Source organism: Amblyomma mixtum, chromosome 1 (assembly GCF_055824585.1).
Source record: "Amblyomma mixtum isolate Tamu chromosome 1, ASM5582458v1, whole genome shotgun sequence".
NCBI classification, from domain to species: domain Eukaryota; kingdom Metazoa; phylum Arthropoda; class Arachnida; order Ixodida; family Ixodidae; genus Amblyomma; species Amblyomma mixtum.
Genome location: NC_143012.1, coordinates 131,903,275 through 131,920,687, shown reverse-complemented (window position 1 = coordinate 131,920,687; position 17,413 = coordinate 131,903,275). Strand labels below are relative to the sequence as shown.

Genomic DNA, 17,413 nt, shown 5'->3' with positions numbered 1-17,413 from the left:
GGCTACTGCCGGCGGGGTCAGGGCCTTGGCCACTCCGCGCATGGTCAGTCAGGCATCCCACAGGCGGCTTTGCCAGCGTTGAACCTGCATTTCACAATTGAAGAGCAGCACACAGCCATTGCTGGTCATCGAAAAGCTAGCCCACAACTGCCGTCTTCGACTCTTGGTGTATTCTTCCTGGATGACTGGTGTGGTCCTCACAGAACGGATGCCGGCTAAAATTGTGCCTGTTTTTAAACCTGGTAAGCAGCCAACAAGCTACGCATCCTTCTGGCCCCTGCCCCCCCCCCCCCCCCCCCCGAGCTGCGGAGCAAGCATCTGCAGACGCATCACTTGGTAACTCGAAAGCCGATATGAACGGGATCCGTCGAAATAGGTCTGCGACTGACAGTATCATTGTCTCGTCACTCGAAGAGAACCTTCATGTTGGGTACATCCCGATAGGCGTTTTCCTTGACATCAAGGCCGCTTTTGACTGTGTGAAATTCTATGAAATTCTCGCAGCCTTGGCGAGTCTTGGCCTGGGAGAAAGGCTGCGCAAAAGGATTGGACACTATTTAGAAGAACGACAAATATTTATGACCACTCCGAATTGTCCAATTTTCGCTCACGCAGAGGAGAGGGGTATACCTCAGGGAGCGTGCTCAGCCCTCTCCTGTTCAGTATTACACGCAACAAGAAACCTTCCACTAGGAGTGCGCATAACGATTTGTGCAGATGATATCTGCATCTGGAACGCGTCATGTTAGCGCTGTGTTGCCCAACAACGTCGGCAGAGAGACACCTCGATGTGGCTGGCTCCCCCAGGTCTTCGTCTCTCGCCTGAAAAGAGTGTTGCCATGGCTTTAACAAGAAGAATGATGACTCGATATCTGCTCCTCCTAGGTGGCCGGTCAATACATTATTATAAATATAATCAGTTTATTGTAATAAGAAAGAAAATATATAAGTTGGTCAGATTTATGCAGAATTAACTGTACTGCTGCCTCCTTTTTAGAATCACAGTGATTCCTAAGTTTTGTGATAGGCAGCAGTCTCCCGCGGTCACCTTAGATAAAGAAGTTCGTCAGAATACCAGTGCTGCATCGCAAGTGTTTAGGTTGATGGCGTGAACATGGTAGAGCTGGAACTGCCATTCAATGGTGCTGCTTCCTGCGTGAAGGAACCGTGCGCTACTGTCTCCAATAAGCATTGCAATTCTCGAGGCAGCGCGGTACAACTACCTTCGCCTCCCAAAGGCTTTCTCTGCATCAGGAACAGTAGCGGAAGCAGGATGTCTCTCGCTAGTTATGATTGCTGCCCAGGAAACTATGCTTAACCATGCATATGCATAACTGTGCATAACCACCTCCTCCATGTCATTCAAGGGAAGAACCCCTTGTGGGGTTCTTCCCTTATCACCCTTATCAGTGGTGTTTACACTGATAAGTGTAAATTAATGACTTTCAGCCGTAAACTTTCAAACTCTTCTTTCACCTACTCGCTCAGCAGTAATCATGTGACAACAGCGTTCTCATATAAATATCTCGGCATTCACCTAAATCAAAACCTTTCCTGGTCGACACACATTAATAAAATTACAGCTAAGGCTTCACGAACCCTTGGATACTTAAAGCGTAATCTTCATGGTGCACCATCTGACACTCGAAAACTAGCCTACCAGACGTTTGTCCGCCCACAACTAGAATTTGCATCACCCATCTGGTCACCTCACCAAGCGTATCTAACACGTAATCTCGAATCTATACAGAACCGTGCTGCACGCTTCATCGCTCGCGATTATAACCGCCATTCCAGCGTCACTAACATCAAGTTATCGCTATCACTTGAGTCTTTAGAATCACGTCGTACCGTAGCTCTTCTTTGTTTATTTCATAAAATGATTTTCAGTCTTCACAGTCACACATTACCTTTGTCACGGCCATGTCGCACATCTCATCGCCTCCATAATCATAGCAGCTTTACGCGTATTTTTGGTCATACAAAAGCATTCAACATGTCTGCTCTCCCACGTGCCATAAACTATTGGAACAGCCTTCCTGACGATGCTACTAATACCAGAAATCCTGCTACATTTCGTGATAAAATAACCGCAATCCTCTCTTAGTGTCTCAGTTCTCTGTATTCTTCCGAAAAATGTTTTATTGCTGCTTAGTGTGAACTAACTTGTGCACTTTTTAGCCTCACTGTCAAATCGTGTTCCATTTCCATGTTGCCACATTTTGAAACTTGTAATTATTGTGTGTTGTATTACTTTATTTGTATTCTACTCAGTGCCTCCTGCTAACTATTGTATAACGTTTTTCTTCTGTCGGTTTTTTTTGTTCTTTTGTGTTTTTTTGCGCTGTTCTCTAACTTCAATGTACTGCCCCACTCACACAATGCTCCAATGTAAAGGAGCCTGTGAGTAACTTGAATAATAAACCGCTGCCTACACCTAACTCTCTGAACTCTGGCTTTGGCCAACCTGTGCAGCGCCACTATTAATCATGCACAGACATTCCTGCCTCTGTCCTCCCCCCCCCCCCCCCCCCCCGTGGACACTTTTGCCTATAGAGGTGAAGCAGTTTATTCCAGGTGTCAATGCACACAGCCGCATGGCAGAGGCAGCGCTTCTTCTAGCTGCGCTGGCCTACTTAACAGAAGAATATGCGCAGCATACCCACATCTTCAATCACTGTTCAACTACTCAAGAATCATCTTCCTGTGGCCCTTATGTTCCCTCAACAAGCCATGTCCTTTCTTGCCCGCTTCAACGGAAGACATCTACGACAGCTAAGCTTCACGGCATTAAGCAAGCTGTTTCTTATATCTTGCGCCGACCCCCTACCGATCGGTTATCTTTACCGACTCCAAGGCATCTCTGCTGATCCTGTCTAACTTGCTGAATAGCACAAATCATCAGCCCGTTTTCCTTGGCATCAGGTATCTGCTTCATTTGGCTTTTGACGCAGACCATGCACAACATTTCAGTAGGCACCGGCACACTGTGGCATTCTGGCCAAGGAAAAAACAGATGAAGCAGCTCGTAAAAGCCATCAACATCTGGGATATATTCGGACTCTCTTCACGGAATCTGATGCGTCGTAAATGACTAAAAGATTTGCTTCAGAGGAAACGTATCAGCTCTAGAGCTTGCTGACACATCACTACTGGGCTCAGTCGACCCAAACCTCAGCTTCCACCCAGAATTCCTCGGCATCTGGAAACACTTCACCACCGTCTTCGCCTCAACGCTGCATTTACAAATGGCTTGCGATACTGTTTCGGTCAAATCAACAGTCCGCATTGTGACAAATACGGGTCGATCGAAACCCTGGAACATGTGCGCCTGCATATGTTGACGAGCGTGTGAGCTATGAACACTGCGCGGAGAAGCTCTCCTCAGTGCCTTTAACAATGGACAGTGTTTTAGGTCCCTTAGCCTGCAACGGAGACATGCAATGAACGTTTTGTTTGCATATCTAAAGGACATTGTACATCTAGACAAGCTCTAATTTCACCTTGCATGTTATCCTCAACCATTCTTCACACAGTGAACTTTGTTAGCTGATATGTCGGCCATGCTCTCGATCATTTCATGCGTAACATCAATGCTTGCTGACGCACCTAGTAGGCATTTAATGGTAGCTTTTTGTCTTTCCTCTTTTTATTTTATGGCACCTTTTTCGCACCTCTCTCCTTCACCCTTTATCTCCCAAGTTCCCTTCGCCACGCAGAGTAGCATGACAGCGATTCTTAAATGCCGGCTAAATTCTCTGCTTTGTAATAAATGGCTTCTATCTCTCTCTGACAGTCAGCAAGCGTCTCTAAACTTTTGAATGCAATGCGCATTTGACGCCGGTGCACAAATGCGGTCGAGGGATCGGGAACGTGTGTTTCATTATTAGGCGTGTTGCCAGAGAAGAATTTTTAAGTTTTTACCCAAGGTAATAAAGTAGACCCAGCAGAGTTCGACGCAAAAACGACGAACGCAGAGCTAAATATCCACACAACCTGGCTGAGAACAGTATAGCAGTTGCGGTTAAAGAACCCTTGATGAGCATGCTAGACAGCTTCTGCACAGCAGTCCATGTGGACTCTTACTTTCGGCGAAGAGGTAGAAATTTCAGTGAAGCAGCGAGTATTTCTTGCCGTTCAAATTTTATCCTGCAAGGAAAAGGAAAGCAAGCAGTTGTGTGTTTTCAGGAAAAGGTCTACAATCACAATATCGGAAATAGAAAAGTAGGTTTCATTTATGGCGACTATTTATAAAACAAAGGCTGACGCACCACTACGATGGAACGAGCTAAACCTCTCCCTCTTTTTCATGAAAGCAGCACAAACGTATGTGACGCAGACCGATGCTATATACCTGTCAGTCATCGTCCTAACCCATCGACGCATTAATGCGTACGAGACATAGCGAGACAAAAAAAATTGAAGAACTCTGTCGGTGCTGGGGAATACGAGAATGTAGTAGATGCGTTACTTTTTTTTCGAAAAGGTGGCGACGAAAGATTGCCCATTTTTCCATTCCTTCCTAAGTCACGAGCGTTTCCAATACTTGATGATGTGAGTCTTGTAATTATGAAGCGCAGCTGCGTTTCTTGGAGTGAGTGACTTCATGCCCACGACTCAAACGGCACGCCACGTTGCTGCCACAGTAGGCTCGCATTCTTCTTTGCAACTGTTTGGTTTCCTAACTTGAAAAAAACAGGCAAGCTTAACAGGAGCAGTGACCAAAAATTCTCATTCCTTTTTTTCCCTTCAGGAGACCTAAAAATATAAGCAAGAGCTGGGAAACACTTCTTGTAGTGGTCCACTATAGCGTGTCTTTACCGTGTGACATCTCCCACTTTATGAGTGCACATGTTCAGGCTAGTGGTGCTAATAGTGATTGCTTAAATCCTATCATAGCATCATACGGCAACTCGCCCAGCTAAAAAAGAATGAAACCATTCGTCATATCCGACATTCTCAAACTTGCAATGTGCCCACACCACGAGCCAACCATTGTGAGTAATGGTGGTCGCGTATCCTTCTTTCATTTTTATTAATTGTTTGGTCCTTTTTGTACGTCATATTCGGAACAAAGTCGCTTTTTTTTTCAGTATTGCCTACGTGATGTGCATAAAATGTTTTATTGTTTAATGTGTTGATATTGCTGTGTTACGTTTGACCATTTATTCAACTGTGTCCCCATTTCAGTAATTGCTGGGTTCCCAGGTATTCTACAGACATTTGTTTTTATTACGTGTGCTTGGGAAACAGTTAGGTTGCTGAAGAATAAAATCAGCGGAAAGGACGCAGGCGCAGTAAAGACACGCACGGCGATGCTGGAATATCATTTCAGTCCACTCCGTTTACGTACGTATAACGTTTAGTGTCTGTGGCTTCAACGCTGGTTTTGTCTATGCGCCGCCTCGCCAAGCTGTGTACTCTACTGAAACAATTTAATTGCCACGGAACAAAGGCTCCGTTGACAAGCAGTTGTTGTCAACATGGCATATACCCAAGAAGCGGGACACAGTGAGCAGAGCCAAAAAAAGAGGGTAAACTGGTGCCAAGCTAATGGTTGTGCTTTGGGTAACGAATCAGAATAATAATAAAGCGAAAAGAAAAACAATAAAAAACGGAAGAGGACACCTTTTAAATGCGGAAACTTTGGATACAAGCAGTGCTCTGGCAGCAAGACCGCGTAGTCCTCTACTTCTCCACGTAAAAGCATTTGCGCGATTCTAGCTGAGTGGTGGGAGCAAAAGAGTCGAACACGCGACAGGAAAATATTGACAGTTCGCAGAATGAGCACACGGGGCACTACTGCTGAACTCGTATTGACGGCTTGTGGCTCTGCTGAGCTCATCTCGTATCTGCTGAGTCCTCGTTAATCCGGCGAACCTGGTGTCAGCCGACGGCAGATTCCTGAAAGAGGACATCATCGAGTGCGGCCGCGCATGGATCAGGTGCATCGACTGGCATCGTCTGCAGTCTCTTGTAATGGAGGCGTAAACAAGGGGGAAGGCGAACCAGCACTGGAGGCAATCCTTGATCGCCAGGCATCTGCAAAAGGCAAATCAGAGCAGGCAGCGCAACATCACTAGGAAACGATACTTCTCTGTTTGTTGCACAACACGTTCAACACAAGACAACAAATACAAAGAAGGACGAGGCTCCGTTCACAGGCAGCGTTCTACCTTTACAATGTTCAGGCGCCGCGGCTTGCACCAAAAGATAGTGGCCCTTTGTGATGGCCCTTACGTGGTTGTGGCCAGGATTAATGACCTCACATATCGCGTTGCGCGCCTCACCGCAATTGGTCGTCGTTCCGCCAAAACTGACCTCTTACTTGTCGCTCATCTGAAGCTTTGCCACTCTCGGGACACGGCATCGCTAGGGCTGCGCGGGGGGCGAATGCAGGGAAGTTGTGGAATTGAAAAAAAGACCGCTATCGGGAGCCGACCTCGTACCCCTGGCGTGGACCCCGACCTTGAGTAAAAGTTCGCGCCCGCAGCAACACCATTGACAAAGGCTGTTGCGCCGCCGCACTGGCTCAGTGGTTATGGCGCTATGCAGCTGACCGGCAACACGCGGGTCCGATCCCGGCCAAGGAGGGCGAATTTCGGTGGAGGCGAAATTCTAGTCACCCGTGTACTGTGCGGTATCAGTGCCCTTAGCGAAAACTAATACGTTTAGAATATACGGTGGGCTATTTAAATTGTATTTTCGACATATTTTGTATTCATGAATGGACTAAAAGTATGTAGGGAATACGTTCCTGAAATATCATGCTTGATATTGGAAATATATTCTTAAAATGTGCCAACACTGCCTCACTTATAGGATACTTCGAGCACTTTTCAAATACGTAAGTATTTTTCAAATATGTAAGTAGTTTTAGCATAATTAAATTTACCATAATTAAATAATTTTAAGGCGCGAAAAAAGAGAAGACACATAGGTAGGTGACAGGACGAAGCGCCATCGCTTCGTCCTGTCACCTACCTATGTGTCTTCTCCGTTTTCGGCGCCTGAAAACTATTTAATTATGAACCAAAACCAACTAGCCCAGCAGCAAGTGCTCTTAGTTTTAGCATCTTGTCAATGTATTAAAAGTGTGCTTACGTAAATATAAAATTAATTCATCCGAAGTATACTTCAATGCTGACAAACGGGCAGCCCTTTCAAACGTATTTGGAGCACACTTCTAGCTGCTGTTGAAGAGTCGAGGGCTTGAAATGGCCTTTCGCGAAATGGCATTTGCATGTTGTCAATGTATTTGAAGTGTACTTCCGTAAATACGCAATTAATGCATTTTTACGCAGCTCGTCCTGTGTTTATTGTACCGCGGTCTTCGTCTTTGCGCTGTTTACCTTTCAATATGTTCCACCAACTCGTCCGTTTGGCAGTTTTGCGATTAATGCGTCCAAAAAACACTTAAATTCTATCAAATTGGCAGTCTGCCTTAGCATATTTGCAGCACATTTCAAGCTGCCGTCGAAAAACCTAATGCTCGAAATCGAGTTACGGGAAATCGCATTTTGGTGTTGGAAATGTATGTAAAGTGTACTTTCGTAAATACGCAATCAATCCGTCTAAAGTATACTTTAATTCTGACAAATCGGGAGTCCGCGTAAACATATTTGCATTACACTTCAAGCTACCGTGGAACAATCTAGGGCTCGAAATGACGTTTCAGGGAGCAGTGAAAACTCTCTCTTTCCTGTCGTCCTTTCGTTTATGGCAACTTCAAGCAGGAAGTTATATCACCACTTATTTACACTACGTGCAGAGAACGTGATAGCATCATACCGGCAGTGGCGCCTTGGGTACTTCCAGGCCCGAATATGGCAGCGGAAAGGACCGCGACCGGCAAGGCCGACCGGCTCCCTTAGACGCCCGTGTATCTTTTGGACTCCTGACCTATGCCTAACGCAAGTTTCAACTAGCAATTCGGTTCTAGATCGCCCCTAGATTCAAACGCGACCAGCAAGGCACTTCTGCGATAATTTGGGGGCCCACTGTCTTTGTGCGAAAAAACGCCTCACCGGGCAATATAGTCCGTCGCTCTCGGTGGGTATATTCTAGTATTCTAGACAGTATTCTAGAACCATCACTGTTAAACCTGTTCATCAATAATATATTACCTTATACTTTACACAGTCTTTGAAAATAGGTTTTTTGAGTTACAAGGTCGCTTTTTTCGGCATAGCATTGCTAGCGGTGAAGTATGTGCAGAGGGCAAAACGCTTATCTAGAAACACCTTCCGGGCATGTTTTGGGCTGAACACGCGATATCTATAGATCACATTTGGTTAAAAATGGTCTGGATATAAACATGTGTAGTTAAACTTATAGGATTTCGTTGTAATTTTTTTACTTCCTGGTCTCAGCGCCTTTGGAAGATGCGGAGCAGACACTTCGCTCGTTCTAGACATGCGTTTTGCCCTCTCTACATCAGAATTGAGGTAAGGCGTGCTAACTAGGAGGATGGTTCAGTAATTTTGAATGCTCAACTTTATAACTATCGCTGTTAGGCTCTTTGATTATAGAGAGGCGTGTAGCCAACCGCAAGTAATATTCAAATAAGTAATCTGAAGGAAAAAACGTAGCTTTGAAACGTAGCGTTTAACGCTACGTTTTTTCGTTCAGATTATGTGTGACCAACTGGCCCCACAGTGTACTCTGTTAAAATTCAAATAAGTGTACAGAACTTCAAAAATGCGGTCACCCTAGGCCGTGTGGCCCTACAAATTTCAGCTATTTGTAGGTGGTTCGTGCACTGGAGAGGTTGTTTTGCCTGCAAGCTTCTCATGTATTTTAGCGCAGTGCTGCCCAAATTTGTTTGGCCACAGCGCCGAGGGTAACCGCGTTTTCAAAGCTCTAAAAACTGATATCGATATTGCTCACGATGGGCTACTTGCCTTTCTATATTTAAGCAGCCTAATAATAACAGTTAAAAATTAACTATTCACTATAGGTTAACCAGGCCTCTAGTTAGCACATCTTAGCCGTATTCTGATGTAATACACCACTGACAATGCCATGCCGAAAAACGCGCTCTTCTAATTAAGAAGGCCTTCGTTAAAAAATTGTGTAAAATATTAGGTCAAACAACCCTGTATAGTTTATGCATATGACGCAAGCACCTACACTGCAGCAACTCTACATGCTCATGCAGAAAGGGCTAATAAAATGCTTGATAAACTACTCACTTGGAGCACTTTTTCCTCCCTAAAACTAATGCGCGTGATTCTTTCGATGAACAAAGATTGGCATGTGATAGCAGCAAGTTCGCGGGGAAGGCCGTTCCAGTCGTTCGCTGTTCGGGGGAAGAATGATGAAGGAAATGTAGTGGAGCGAGCGCGAGGTCGTGGCACTTGCTGCTCATGGCCGGTACGGAGGGAGATGCGTGGTGGTGGTGCGCAGATGAAGGGTTCCTGTCTTAGCTCAGAGTAAAAAAATCTTGTGAAACAAGCATAAACTACCAATGTGGCGGCGATGAGCAAGGGTAGGCAGGCTGGACTGTGATTTGAGGGATGATATGCTGATATCAAAGGAATACGATGAATGAATGAATCTAGTTGCTCGGGTTTGAACTGCTTCAATTGAATTACTGGATATGATTGTTTCGGAGACCAGATGGGAGATGCGCATTCCAGTTTTGATCTGACTAATGATTTGAATGCGATGAGCTTGACATGCTGAGTTGGAGAGGGCAAGTGACGCTTTAAAAATCATAGTGTTCTGTTAGCGGATGGTACGATGTGTGAAATATGCGTATCCCATGCAAGATCTAAGAGCACTTGCTGCTGGGCTGGTTGGGTTTGGTTCGCAATTAAATGGTTTTAAGGCGCAAAAAACAGGCAAGACACATAGGTGGGTGACAGGACGAAGCGCCAACTTCCAACTGATTTACTGTATGCATGAAAATTTATTGATTTTATTGCATGCGTGCATTTTTATTTCATGCATGCAATAAAATGGGTTTGAAGTTGGCGCTTCGTCCTGTCACCTACCTTGTGTCTAGTCTCTTTTTTGCGCCTTAAAACTATTTAATTATGATCCATGTAAGATCATGACAAAGATAAACACAGAGGTATTTGTATGATTGGACGAGGTCCACAGGAACGTTAGATATGCTGTACTGGAGCAGGAGAGGGTAACGGCGACAATAGAACGACTTATATTTGCATTTACTTGTGTTAAGTGTCATTAGCCATTCACTGCACCAGTCTTGCACATCAGTTAAATTATTTTGAAGGGATTGTTGGTCGAAGGTGTTAGTGACTGTTCTGTATATAACACAATCATCAGCAAACATCCGAATACGGCAATCTAATTTCTCAGGTAGGTCGTTAATATAAATTAGAAGCGACAGTGGCCCAAGGACGGATCCTTGGGTCACGCCTGACAATAATGGTAGGGGATCAGACATTTGGTTTTTTACAACGACTGATTGGGAGCGGTGAGTTAAGAATTCTTTTATCCATCCTAGTATGTCGGAATGCAAGTTTAGGCGAGCAAGTTTCAGAAATAAGTGGTTCTGAGGTACCTTGGCAAATGCCTTAGAGAAGTCGAATAAATTGCGTCAGTTTGGAGTTTGGCATCAAGGCTGGCATGCAAGTCATGAACGAAAAGTGCTAGCCGACTTTCACGGGAGTGACCTTTGCGAAATCTGTGCTGCGATGAGTGAAAACAATTATTTGAATCCAGAAAGTGAATCGTTAAAGAGTAAATGACGTGTTCCATGAGTTTACATTGTATGCTGGTGAGTGATATGGGTCGGTAATTAAGTGGGGAATCTCTGTTACCCGACCGGAACTGCCTTCCACACTTTCCAGTCATGGGGTATGACACCTGTAGAAAGAGAGGCATAAAAATTTGGCAGAAGTATGGTTAACGTTTTTTCGCACGTTGGTGTCAATTTCGTCAAAGCCGGGAGGTGATGGCAGCTTTAATTTATCTATAAGACATGATATACCGGCTTCTGAGAAGCTAACGGCTGGCATTAAACTTCTTTGGTCATTTGCTGTCACTAGGGGGGAGGGGGGGGGTTCCCGTTCAGGAGTGAATACTGATGCGAAAGCAGAATTAAATATGTTAGCACGATCGACAGCGGAAACAGCACGCCCGGAATCATCAGTGAGGGTAATAGTGCGTATATATTGCGGGTTTAAAAGCTGCCAGAATTTAGTCGGGTTATCTTTAATAATGTTGAGTAGGTCAGTATGATAAAATGAGCGTTTAGCGTTTTTTACTGTGACCAGGTATGTCTTTTCGGCAGTGTAATATTTTTCCCATGCGCAGTCATTCCCAGTCTGTTTGGCACTGCGGAACAATCGCTTTTTGTTTTGTAGTAATCTTCCTACAGCCTTGGTAAACCATTGGTTGCTGTTTGGTTGCGCGGAAGCTGCATTTGGGAACATATTTCTTAGTAAGTTCGTTCATTTTATGAGTAAACATCGACCAATTTTCGTGGATGGTTTGTTCCTGGAAAGAGCGCTGAAAAGATGGGAATTAAGCTTCCAACGCCCAGTTTGGAACCTTTGTTATAAAGGGTGATTGCTTTTTTGGAAGTTTCTTTTATTGTTGTACTAAAGGTAAGAGATGATGGATGACTTTGTGATCACTAATTTCCCCGAGATAAGTAATGGAGTTGAGGCATTCAGGGTGGCTATGTAGTACAATGCCAAGAATGTTAGCGGTATCTCCGGCAATGGCTGGGTTACTAATTGAGTAAGATTAAAACTTAAGCACGCATCCACAAATTCCTGTGATCCTTGCTGCCTACAAATAGGCTGATGAGGGTTATTCCAATCTATGCCAGGACAGTTAAAATCTCTAAAGACGTGTGCATGAGGGGGTTTTGTTGTAAGTTCATCCAGAATTATGGGCAGCTTTCGATAGAATTCGGGGTTATTGCTGGGGGGGGGGGGGGGGGGGGAGTTCTATAGCAAACACCAATTAGTATAGATACTGGTGTGGCGCGACAAAGCAGCCCCACAGACTCCGCCCACCGTACGCGGAGAATTCATAAATAGAAGATGGGAGCCGGACGTTAATCCGATTGAATGAGGGAAATCGGCCACACAGGGCAATAAGTCCATGTTTCTAAGAATGCTCGGAACCTGTAGATCGAGTTCCCGCGGCAAAAAGACAAGTTCAGATTCCTCTTCAGTCCACCTGTAAAAAATCACGTTGAAGAATTGTTTCGCTTGACTTTTCGTTTTTCTTCGGCGCCACGCGCACGCCATCTGCCTGCGCTACAGGTAGAGCTCGCTTGAGTTACGCGCTGAGAATTGGAACTATACCTTTAGTGCCGCGTTATGCCCGGGGGTGGCGCATTGCAGTGCACAAGCCGACGAGAAAATGGCGTTGTGCTGTTTGCGATTTCTTGAGGGAAAAAATGACATAAGCCGCAGAAAAAAGTGAATGCACAATATTGGCCTTAACGACATCGTTCCGATAAAGCAGAACCGCTGCGGTGGCTCAGTGGTTACGGCGCTCGGCTGCTGACCCGAAAGACGCGGGTTCGATCCCGGCCACGGCGGCCGAATTTCGATGAGGGCGAAATTCTAGAGGCCCGTGTGCTGTGCGATTTCAGTGCACGTTAAAGAACCCCAGGTGGTGGAAATTTCCGGAGCCCTTCACTACGGCGTCACTCATAGCCTGAGTTGCTTCGGGACATTAAACCCCAAATAAACCAATAAACCAAAGTATCCATAATATTTCGAGGTCAGATTCGATGTTAATGTGGGAAAGTTGATTGCTGGTAGCGATAAGGTGGCCTTCTCCTCGGGGGCCTTTGCGATCGGCACGGAAAAGGTTAAAATTTGGTAACTTGCACACAACTGCACTGTCGCCCACATTATCGGTCAGCGAAGTCTCTGTCAGCAAAAGCAGGTTAGAGCATGTTGAAGATACAAGACTGGATACACTATCGGACTTGGAAAGTAGACTGCGTAATTTAGTATACGTAACCGAAAAATAAATATTCTGTCGAGGGGAGATATGGCAAGAATGACATAACTGACGACGGTGCGGTAAGCGCTATGCTATTTCTTTCACTTTTTCTGTGGCAGGATAAAAAGTGTAGCGTTTTTTGGCGAGAAATAGGGTCTTGTACCCCAGAGAAAACGGTCCGGTTTCTGCTCTCGCAAACGCGATAAGATGTTTGCGGGTTTTTGAACGGAGCGGGTAAAATCTCCAATGCTATAGTCCGTGTCCTTCAGCATAGGAACCTTGGAAACAATAGTTTCTTTTGTTTTGAAGGAGGGAAATTTTGCTATAATTGGCTGCTGGCGGTCCTCGTTATGGCGTCCAAGCGATGAGCATGCTCTATCTGACTGGGCTCTAAGGGTAACTTTAACTTATCCTGACAGTGCTTAATTGTTATTTCTTCAGATTCGATGAATGATTCGCGGGGATTGAAATCTGGAAGGCCATAGAATATCAGGTTGTTGCGGCGTGACCTGTTTTCTGAGTCGTCTATTCGGGCCTCAAGGTTAGTAACAAGAGTAGCCATCTCAGCGGCAACAGAATTGACGGATTCTGTATCAGATTTTAGGGTAGCAATGACGAGAAAGAGAATTTGCAGGTCTGCTAGGCGCTTGCTCAGATCGGAAATGGTTTGGTCGACAGAACGCGTCTGACCTTTCAGGTCCCGCACATCAGCGATTATTTGGCCTTGACCGGCTGACAACATCTTGAGTTCAGCAAGAACACTATCAAGTGTGTCTGGACCAGGGTTCGTCTCAGCATGGCCGGAAAAAAGAAGAGATTTTACAACAGAAAAGAATTCACCAGCAATAGAAATGCGACACTGCAGGCTCGAAAGCTGTACCAGGCAACCGTCGCTACATTTTTTAGAAAGAAGGCAGTATGATCAACTAACCTGCGTAGCGGAAACCAGTGGATCAGGAGGCTGCGACATGGCACAGCTACCGAGCCCACAGAGCGCGGGCGGAAGGCGGTGCTCTTTATAAGTTGACGGGGTCGGTGTTGTCGCTGGCGCTTGCGCTTGCTATCCGGTGTCGAGGGTGCAGGAAGAGAGCGCTGTGTTCACCGACGCATCTGCGCAGCTCAAACCGAATGGTCCGTTGTTCCCGGCGCAGAACAGCCGCTCTGGGCCTACTTGAACAAGCCACGAAGTGTCCAAGATGGCCGGCAAGATAGAGGCAAAGGCAGGCGCGAGCACCTGCGTAGTGAAAACCAGTGGATGAGGAGGCTGCGACATGGCACAGCTGCCGAGGCCACGACCCTGAGGAACCGCAGGCCAACAGTTGTGTTTCTGATGGAGTGGATGCTGTGCTGCGATCGAGACCTCGTGGGAAATACCTCCCGATTGCTTGGACGGTGCTTTATGGTTATAAAAATCTGGTTTTGCTAACCGCAGACAAAGAGCGGTTTACAGCGCTTTCAAAGGAACTTAGCAAGGTATTCAAAGCGAAAGCAGGCAGCTGCCTCATATAAGCCAGAAGGAAAGCAATGCAGTTGTGCAAGAGGCTCAATTTCGAGCCGTTTTTGTTTCGAATAGACAAGAGCACATAAATTGAGCCTGGACTTTTTTTTTAACGCGACAGCGATAAGGGTCCCGCGTCGCAAAAAAGCCGTTGTCGGCGTCGGTGGCGTTGGCCGTGAGCGATAAATCCCAGAAGCATTAATAAATGAAACTGAGTAGTAAATTGATCGAGTTGGGGAATCTAAACAGAGCCTCCGGAGTGCGAGACGAGCACGCTAACCACTCCGCCACTCCAGCTCGACAGTTTGAAAGGGACAAAGACGCGTCTAGTGAATACGGCGTTTTCTTAGAAGAGTGCTTTAGAGACATGTACTGTGCTGTATATTAGTAATTATGAGCACGGAAATTACATAAGCCGCAGTTAAGCAACTAGCAAAGTACGTTTCCGCTACTTTTCCTCTTCACTTGGCGCGCACGTAGCGCAATCAGACGGCGCCCACTAAAACCACTCCCTCCTCCTCCTCGCAATGAATGCCACTGCCCCAACAGATAGCGTGCGAAGGCAGCGCCTCCCGCTAGTCTCGTTCGGGCGCAGTGGGGCCGTGCGGGGACGCAGGAATCACGCGGTGAGTGGCGAACAACGCAGCGCACATCCAAGGCGCGTTCACCACGAAGCTTGCGGCTTGCTGCCCGTTCGCTCGGCGCGGAAGCTATGCTGGAATTTGTGGCATTGGGTTTGTTGAGAACGATGTGCCGACGAACTACGACTGCAACTTCAGTCCCGCGCGTTACGGCAAGGCGCCTGGCAGCGCTTGCCGCTTGCCCCGTGGTTTGCCGCTCCACGTGTCCGTTTCAGCGTACGTAGCATCAGCAGCATCACGTTCACGCGGCGTCGAAGGCGTTGGCTGTGAGCGAAAAATCCCGGAAAGATTAATAAAAAAAGAGTAGCAAGTTGGTCTAGGTAGGAAATGGCATATATGGGCACTAATCCAATGACGCTAACGCGTTATGGATCCAAGGCGGAGCTTAATTGTCTGCTCCACTTTTTTTACAGAAAAAACGCTTAAAGTAGAAGTTTTTTACGGGTGATTATTTTAGAGAATGGTGCGTAGCAAAAGAGTCGTGGTAGGTTTTACAAAAGAGCCTACCCTTCCTAACCGTGAGATAAATACGTTCTGCCCGCTTAATCGCGGCTGACACAATTCAAAACCGCCGGATCCCCAGCAAGTGATCGCGTACGCTACCAAGCGCACGTCGACCACGGCTAGCTTGCTCTGAGGGAAAAGAAAACACTGTGGCTGACACAAACACGGCATTTATTGCTACAACAAAAATAAAGCCAGCTAGCAACAAAATACGCTATGGAATCGAGGTCGTATGACTCACCAGGAAGATTACCAGCGAATGTTCGCCCATGCTAGGGCAGAAGCTACGCCGCGGCCGGACGGGACGAGATGCGGCAGCCTCCCCGCGAGGCTTAGCCCGCCGGCGGAGAGCGGAGCCTCAGCGTGGGTCCTAGCTCCCTAGCCGAAGAGGGCCGTCTCGCCCGCGCGGGTAGTAATCACGCCATCCGTGGCGCTCGTGTCGCTGCGATGCCTGCGCCCTCCCTTATTTGTTAAGGTAACTAACTAGGCTAGCGAGGGTGCTTTGCAGGTAAGCCAACCGCAGGGGGCGACTAAGGCGGGTCCCCACAACATAAAAGACTTGTATTGCTCCGTCCCTCATGACAAACTGTTTAAAGTGCATTACTGAGGTAATAGGCGACTGTGGTGCTCTTGCGTTTGAAATCCTGTAAGAACTTTTAGAATTGACACTCCTACCTGGAGTCTACTCATGCAGGATGGGATGGGCCTTTTTTATACAGAAGAAAGGGATATACAATGTAGCCTGCATTGTTGCATCGCTCAGCGATTTATATTTAACTATTCATACTGGACACTAGATGTTTGCCTTGAGCGATAAAATCTTGCTACAGCGTTTCACTTTTTAGATGGCTATCTCATGGTACTTGAATGTGAACAGACAATTTTTCCTGCACAAGCGACTAAACGTTTTTCTGTCTTCTCAGACGTTCTTGCACCACTAGAATTAACTCATGAAGTGACTGTTAATGACACCATTAGGTTCCTTTACCTGGCTCTGTTTTTTTAATGAGATTCATCTATGCTGGCCCTTTGAATAGAGAAGCCTTTACTTCCTTAGAACTCTTCCCTCTCCAAGGCAACAAAACTAGGCATTTGTTTCAAAAATATTATGAAAAAATCATTTGGGCACAGTTTTTCATGCCAGGTCGAGAGGCTTGGTGCGGCAGGATACCGTCTTAACATGTTAGTTTGTGCGGCGGAGGGCATGCTGAAGAAGTTGAAAGTAGGCGCCACTGTCAACCAAGGCAGCCAAGGAAACAATATTTCTGTAATTCCCTATCTTCATGTTGTATCTCGCAATCTGAAAAGAATAATAGAACGAGCTGGAGTTCTTTTTTTGAGCCCCTGCGAAATTAAGCAGTTTATGCGTGCTTGTAAATCGACTGAAAAAAAAACGGGCCGCGATGTTCCTCTGCGCACCATGAAGCACAAGAAGAAATATGTCGAGTGCAGAGACAACTTGGTTCATTCGACTCCTTCGTCCTGCAGGCGTTCGTAAGTCGGCCAAACTGGTCGCGGTCATTATGAGAGACTTATGGAGCTCAACAATAATGTGAAGAACTCCGGTCGTATCGGGATCCATTGTCGTTATTGTTCATGCCGACCGATGTTCGAGAATAGCCAAATTGTAGCTAAAAACAAAAGGACCAGCTCACTAGAGAAATAATTGAGGCGTCAGATGTTGTGAGGCTAGGTACGCAATGCGTAAGCACCCATTCTGCTGTACTGCGTGCATCGACAAACTTATTTTTTATTTTATTTATTTAGAACATACTGCAGGCCTACAGTAGGCCCAAGCAGGGCCCAGGCCCAACTTCTGCACGCT

The 17,413-nt window shown here is 46.2% G+C and overlaps 1 protein-coding gene and 1 long non-coding RNA gene across 6 annotated transcripts in view; one reads left to right on the top strand and one right to left on the bottom strand.

Annotated features, from left to right (window-relative positions):
• The window catches only part of LOC149367607 (FMRFamide receptor-like), a 1,196,541-nt gene that overhangs the window by 15,263 nt on the left and 1,163,865 nt on the right, over positions 1–17,413 (top strand). The gene's annotated exons all lie outside the window — the stretch shown is intronic.
• Positions 5,618–15,961, bottom strand: LOC149367617 (uncharacterized). Of its 2 annotated transcripts, XR_016285035.1 has the most exons (3): positions 15,830–15,961; positions 13,877–14,179; positions 5,618–6,042 (listed from the first exon to the last, which is right to left on the bottom strand). It is a non-coding gene; the product is annotated as an uncharacterized LOC149367617 (long non-coding RNA). The 2 variants fall into 2 exon arrangements; XR_016285033.1 differs by lacking the exon at positions 13,877–14,179.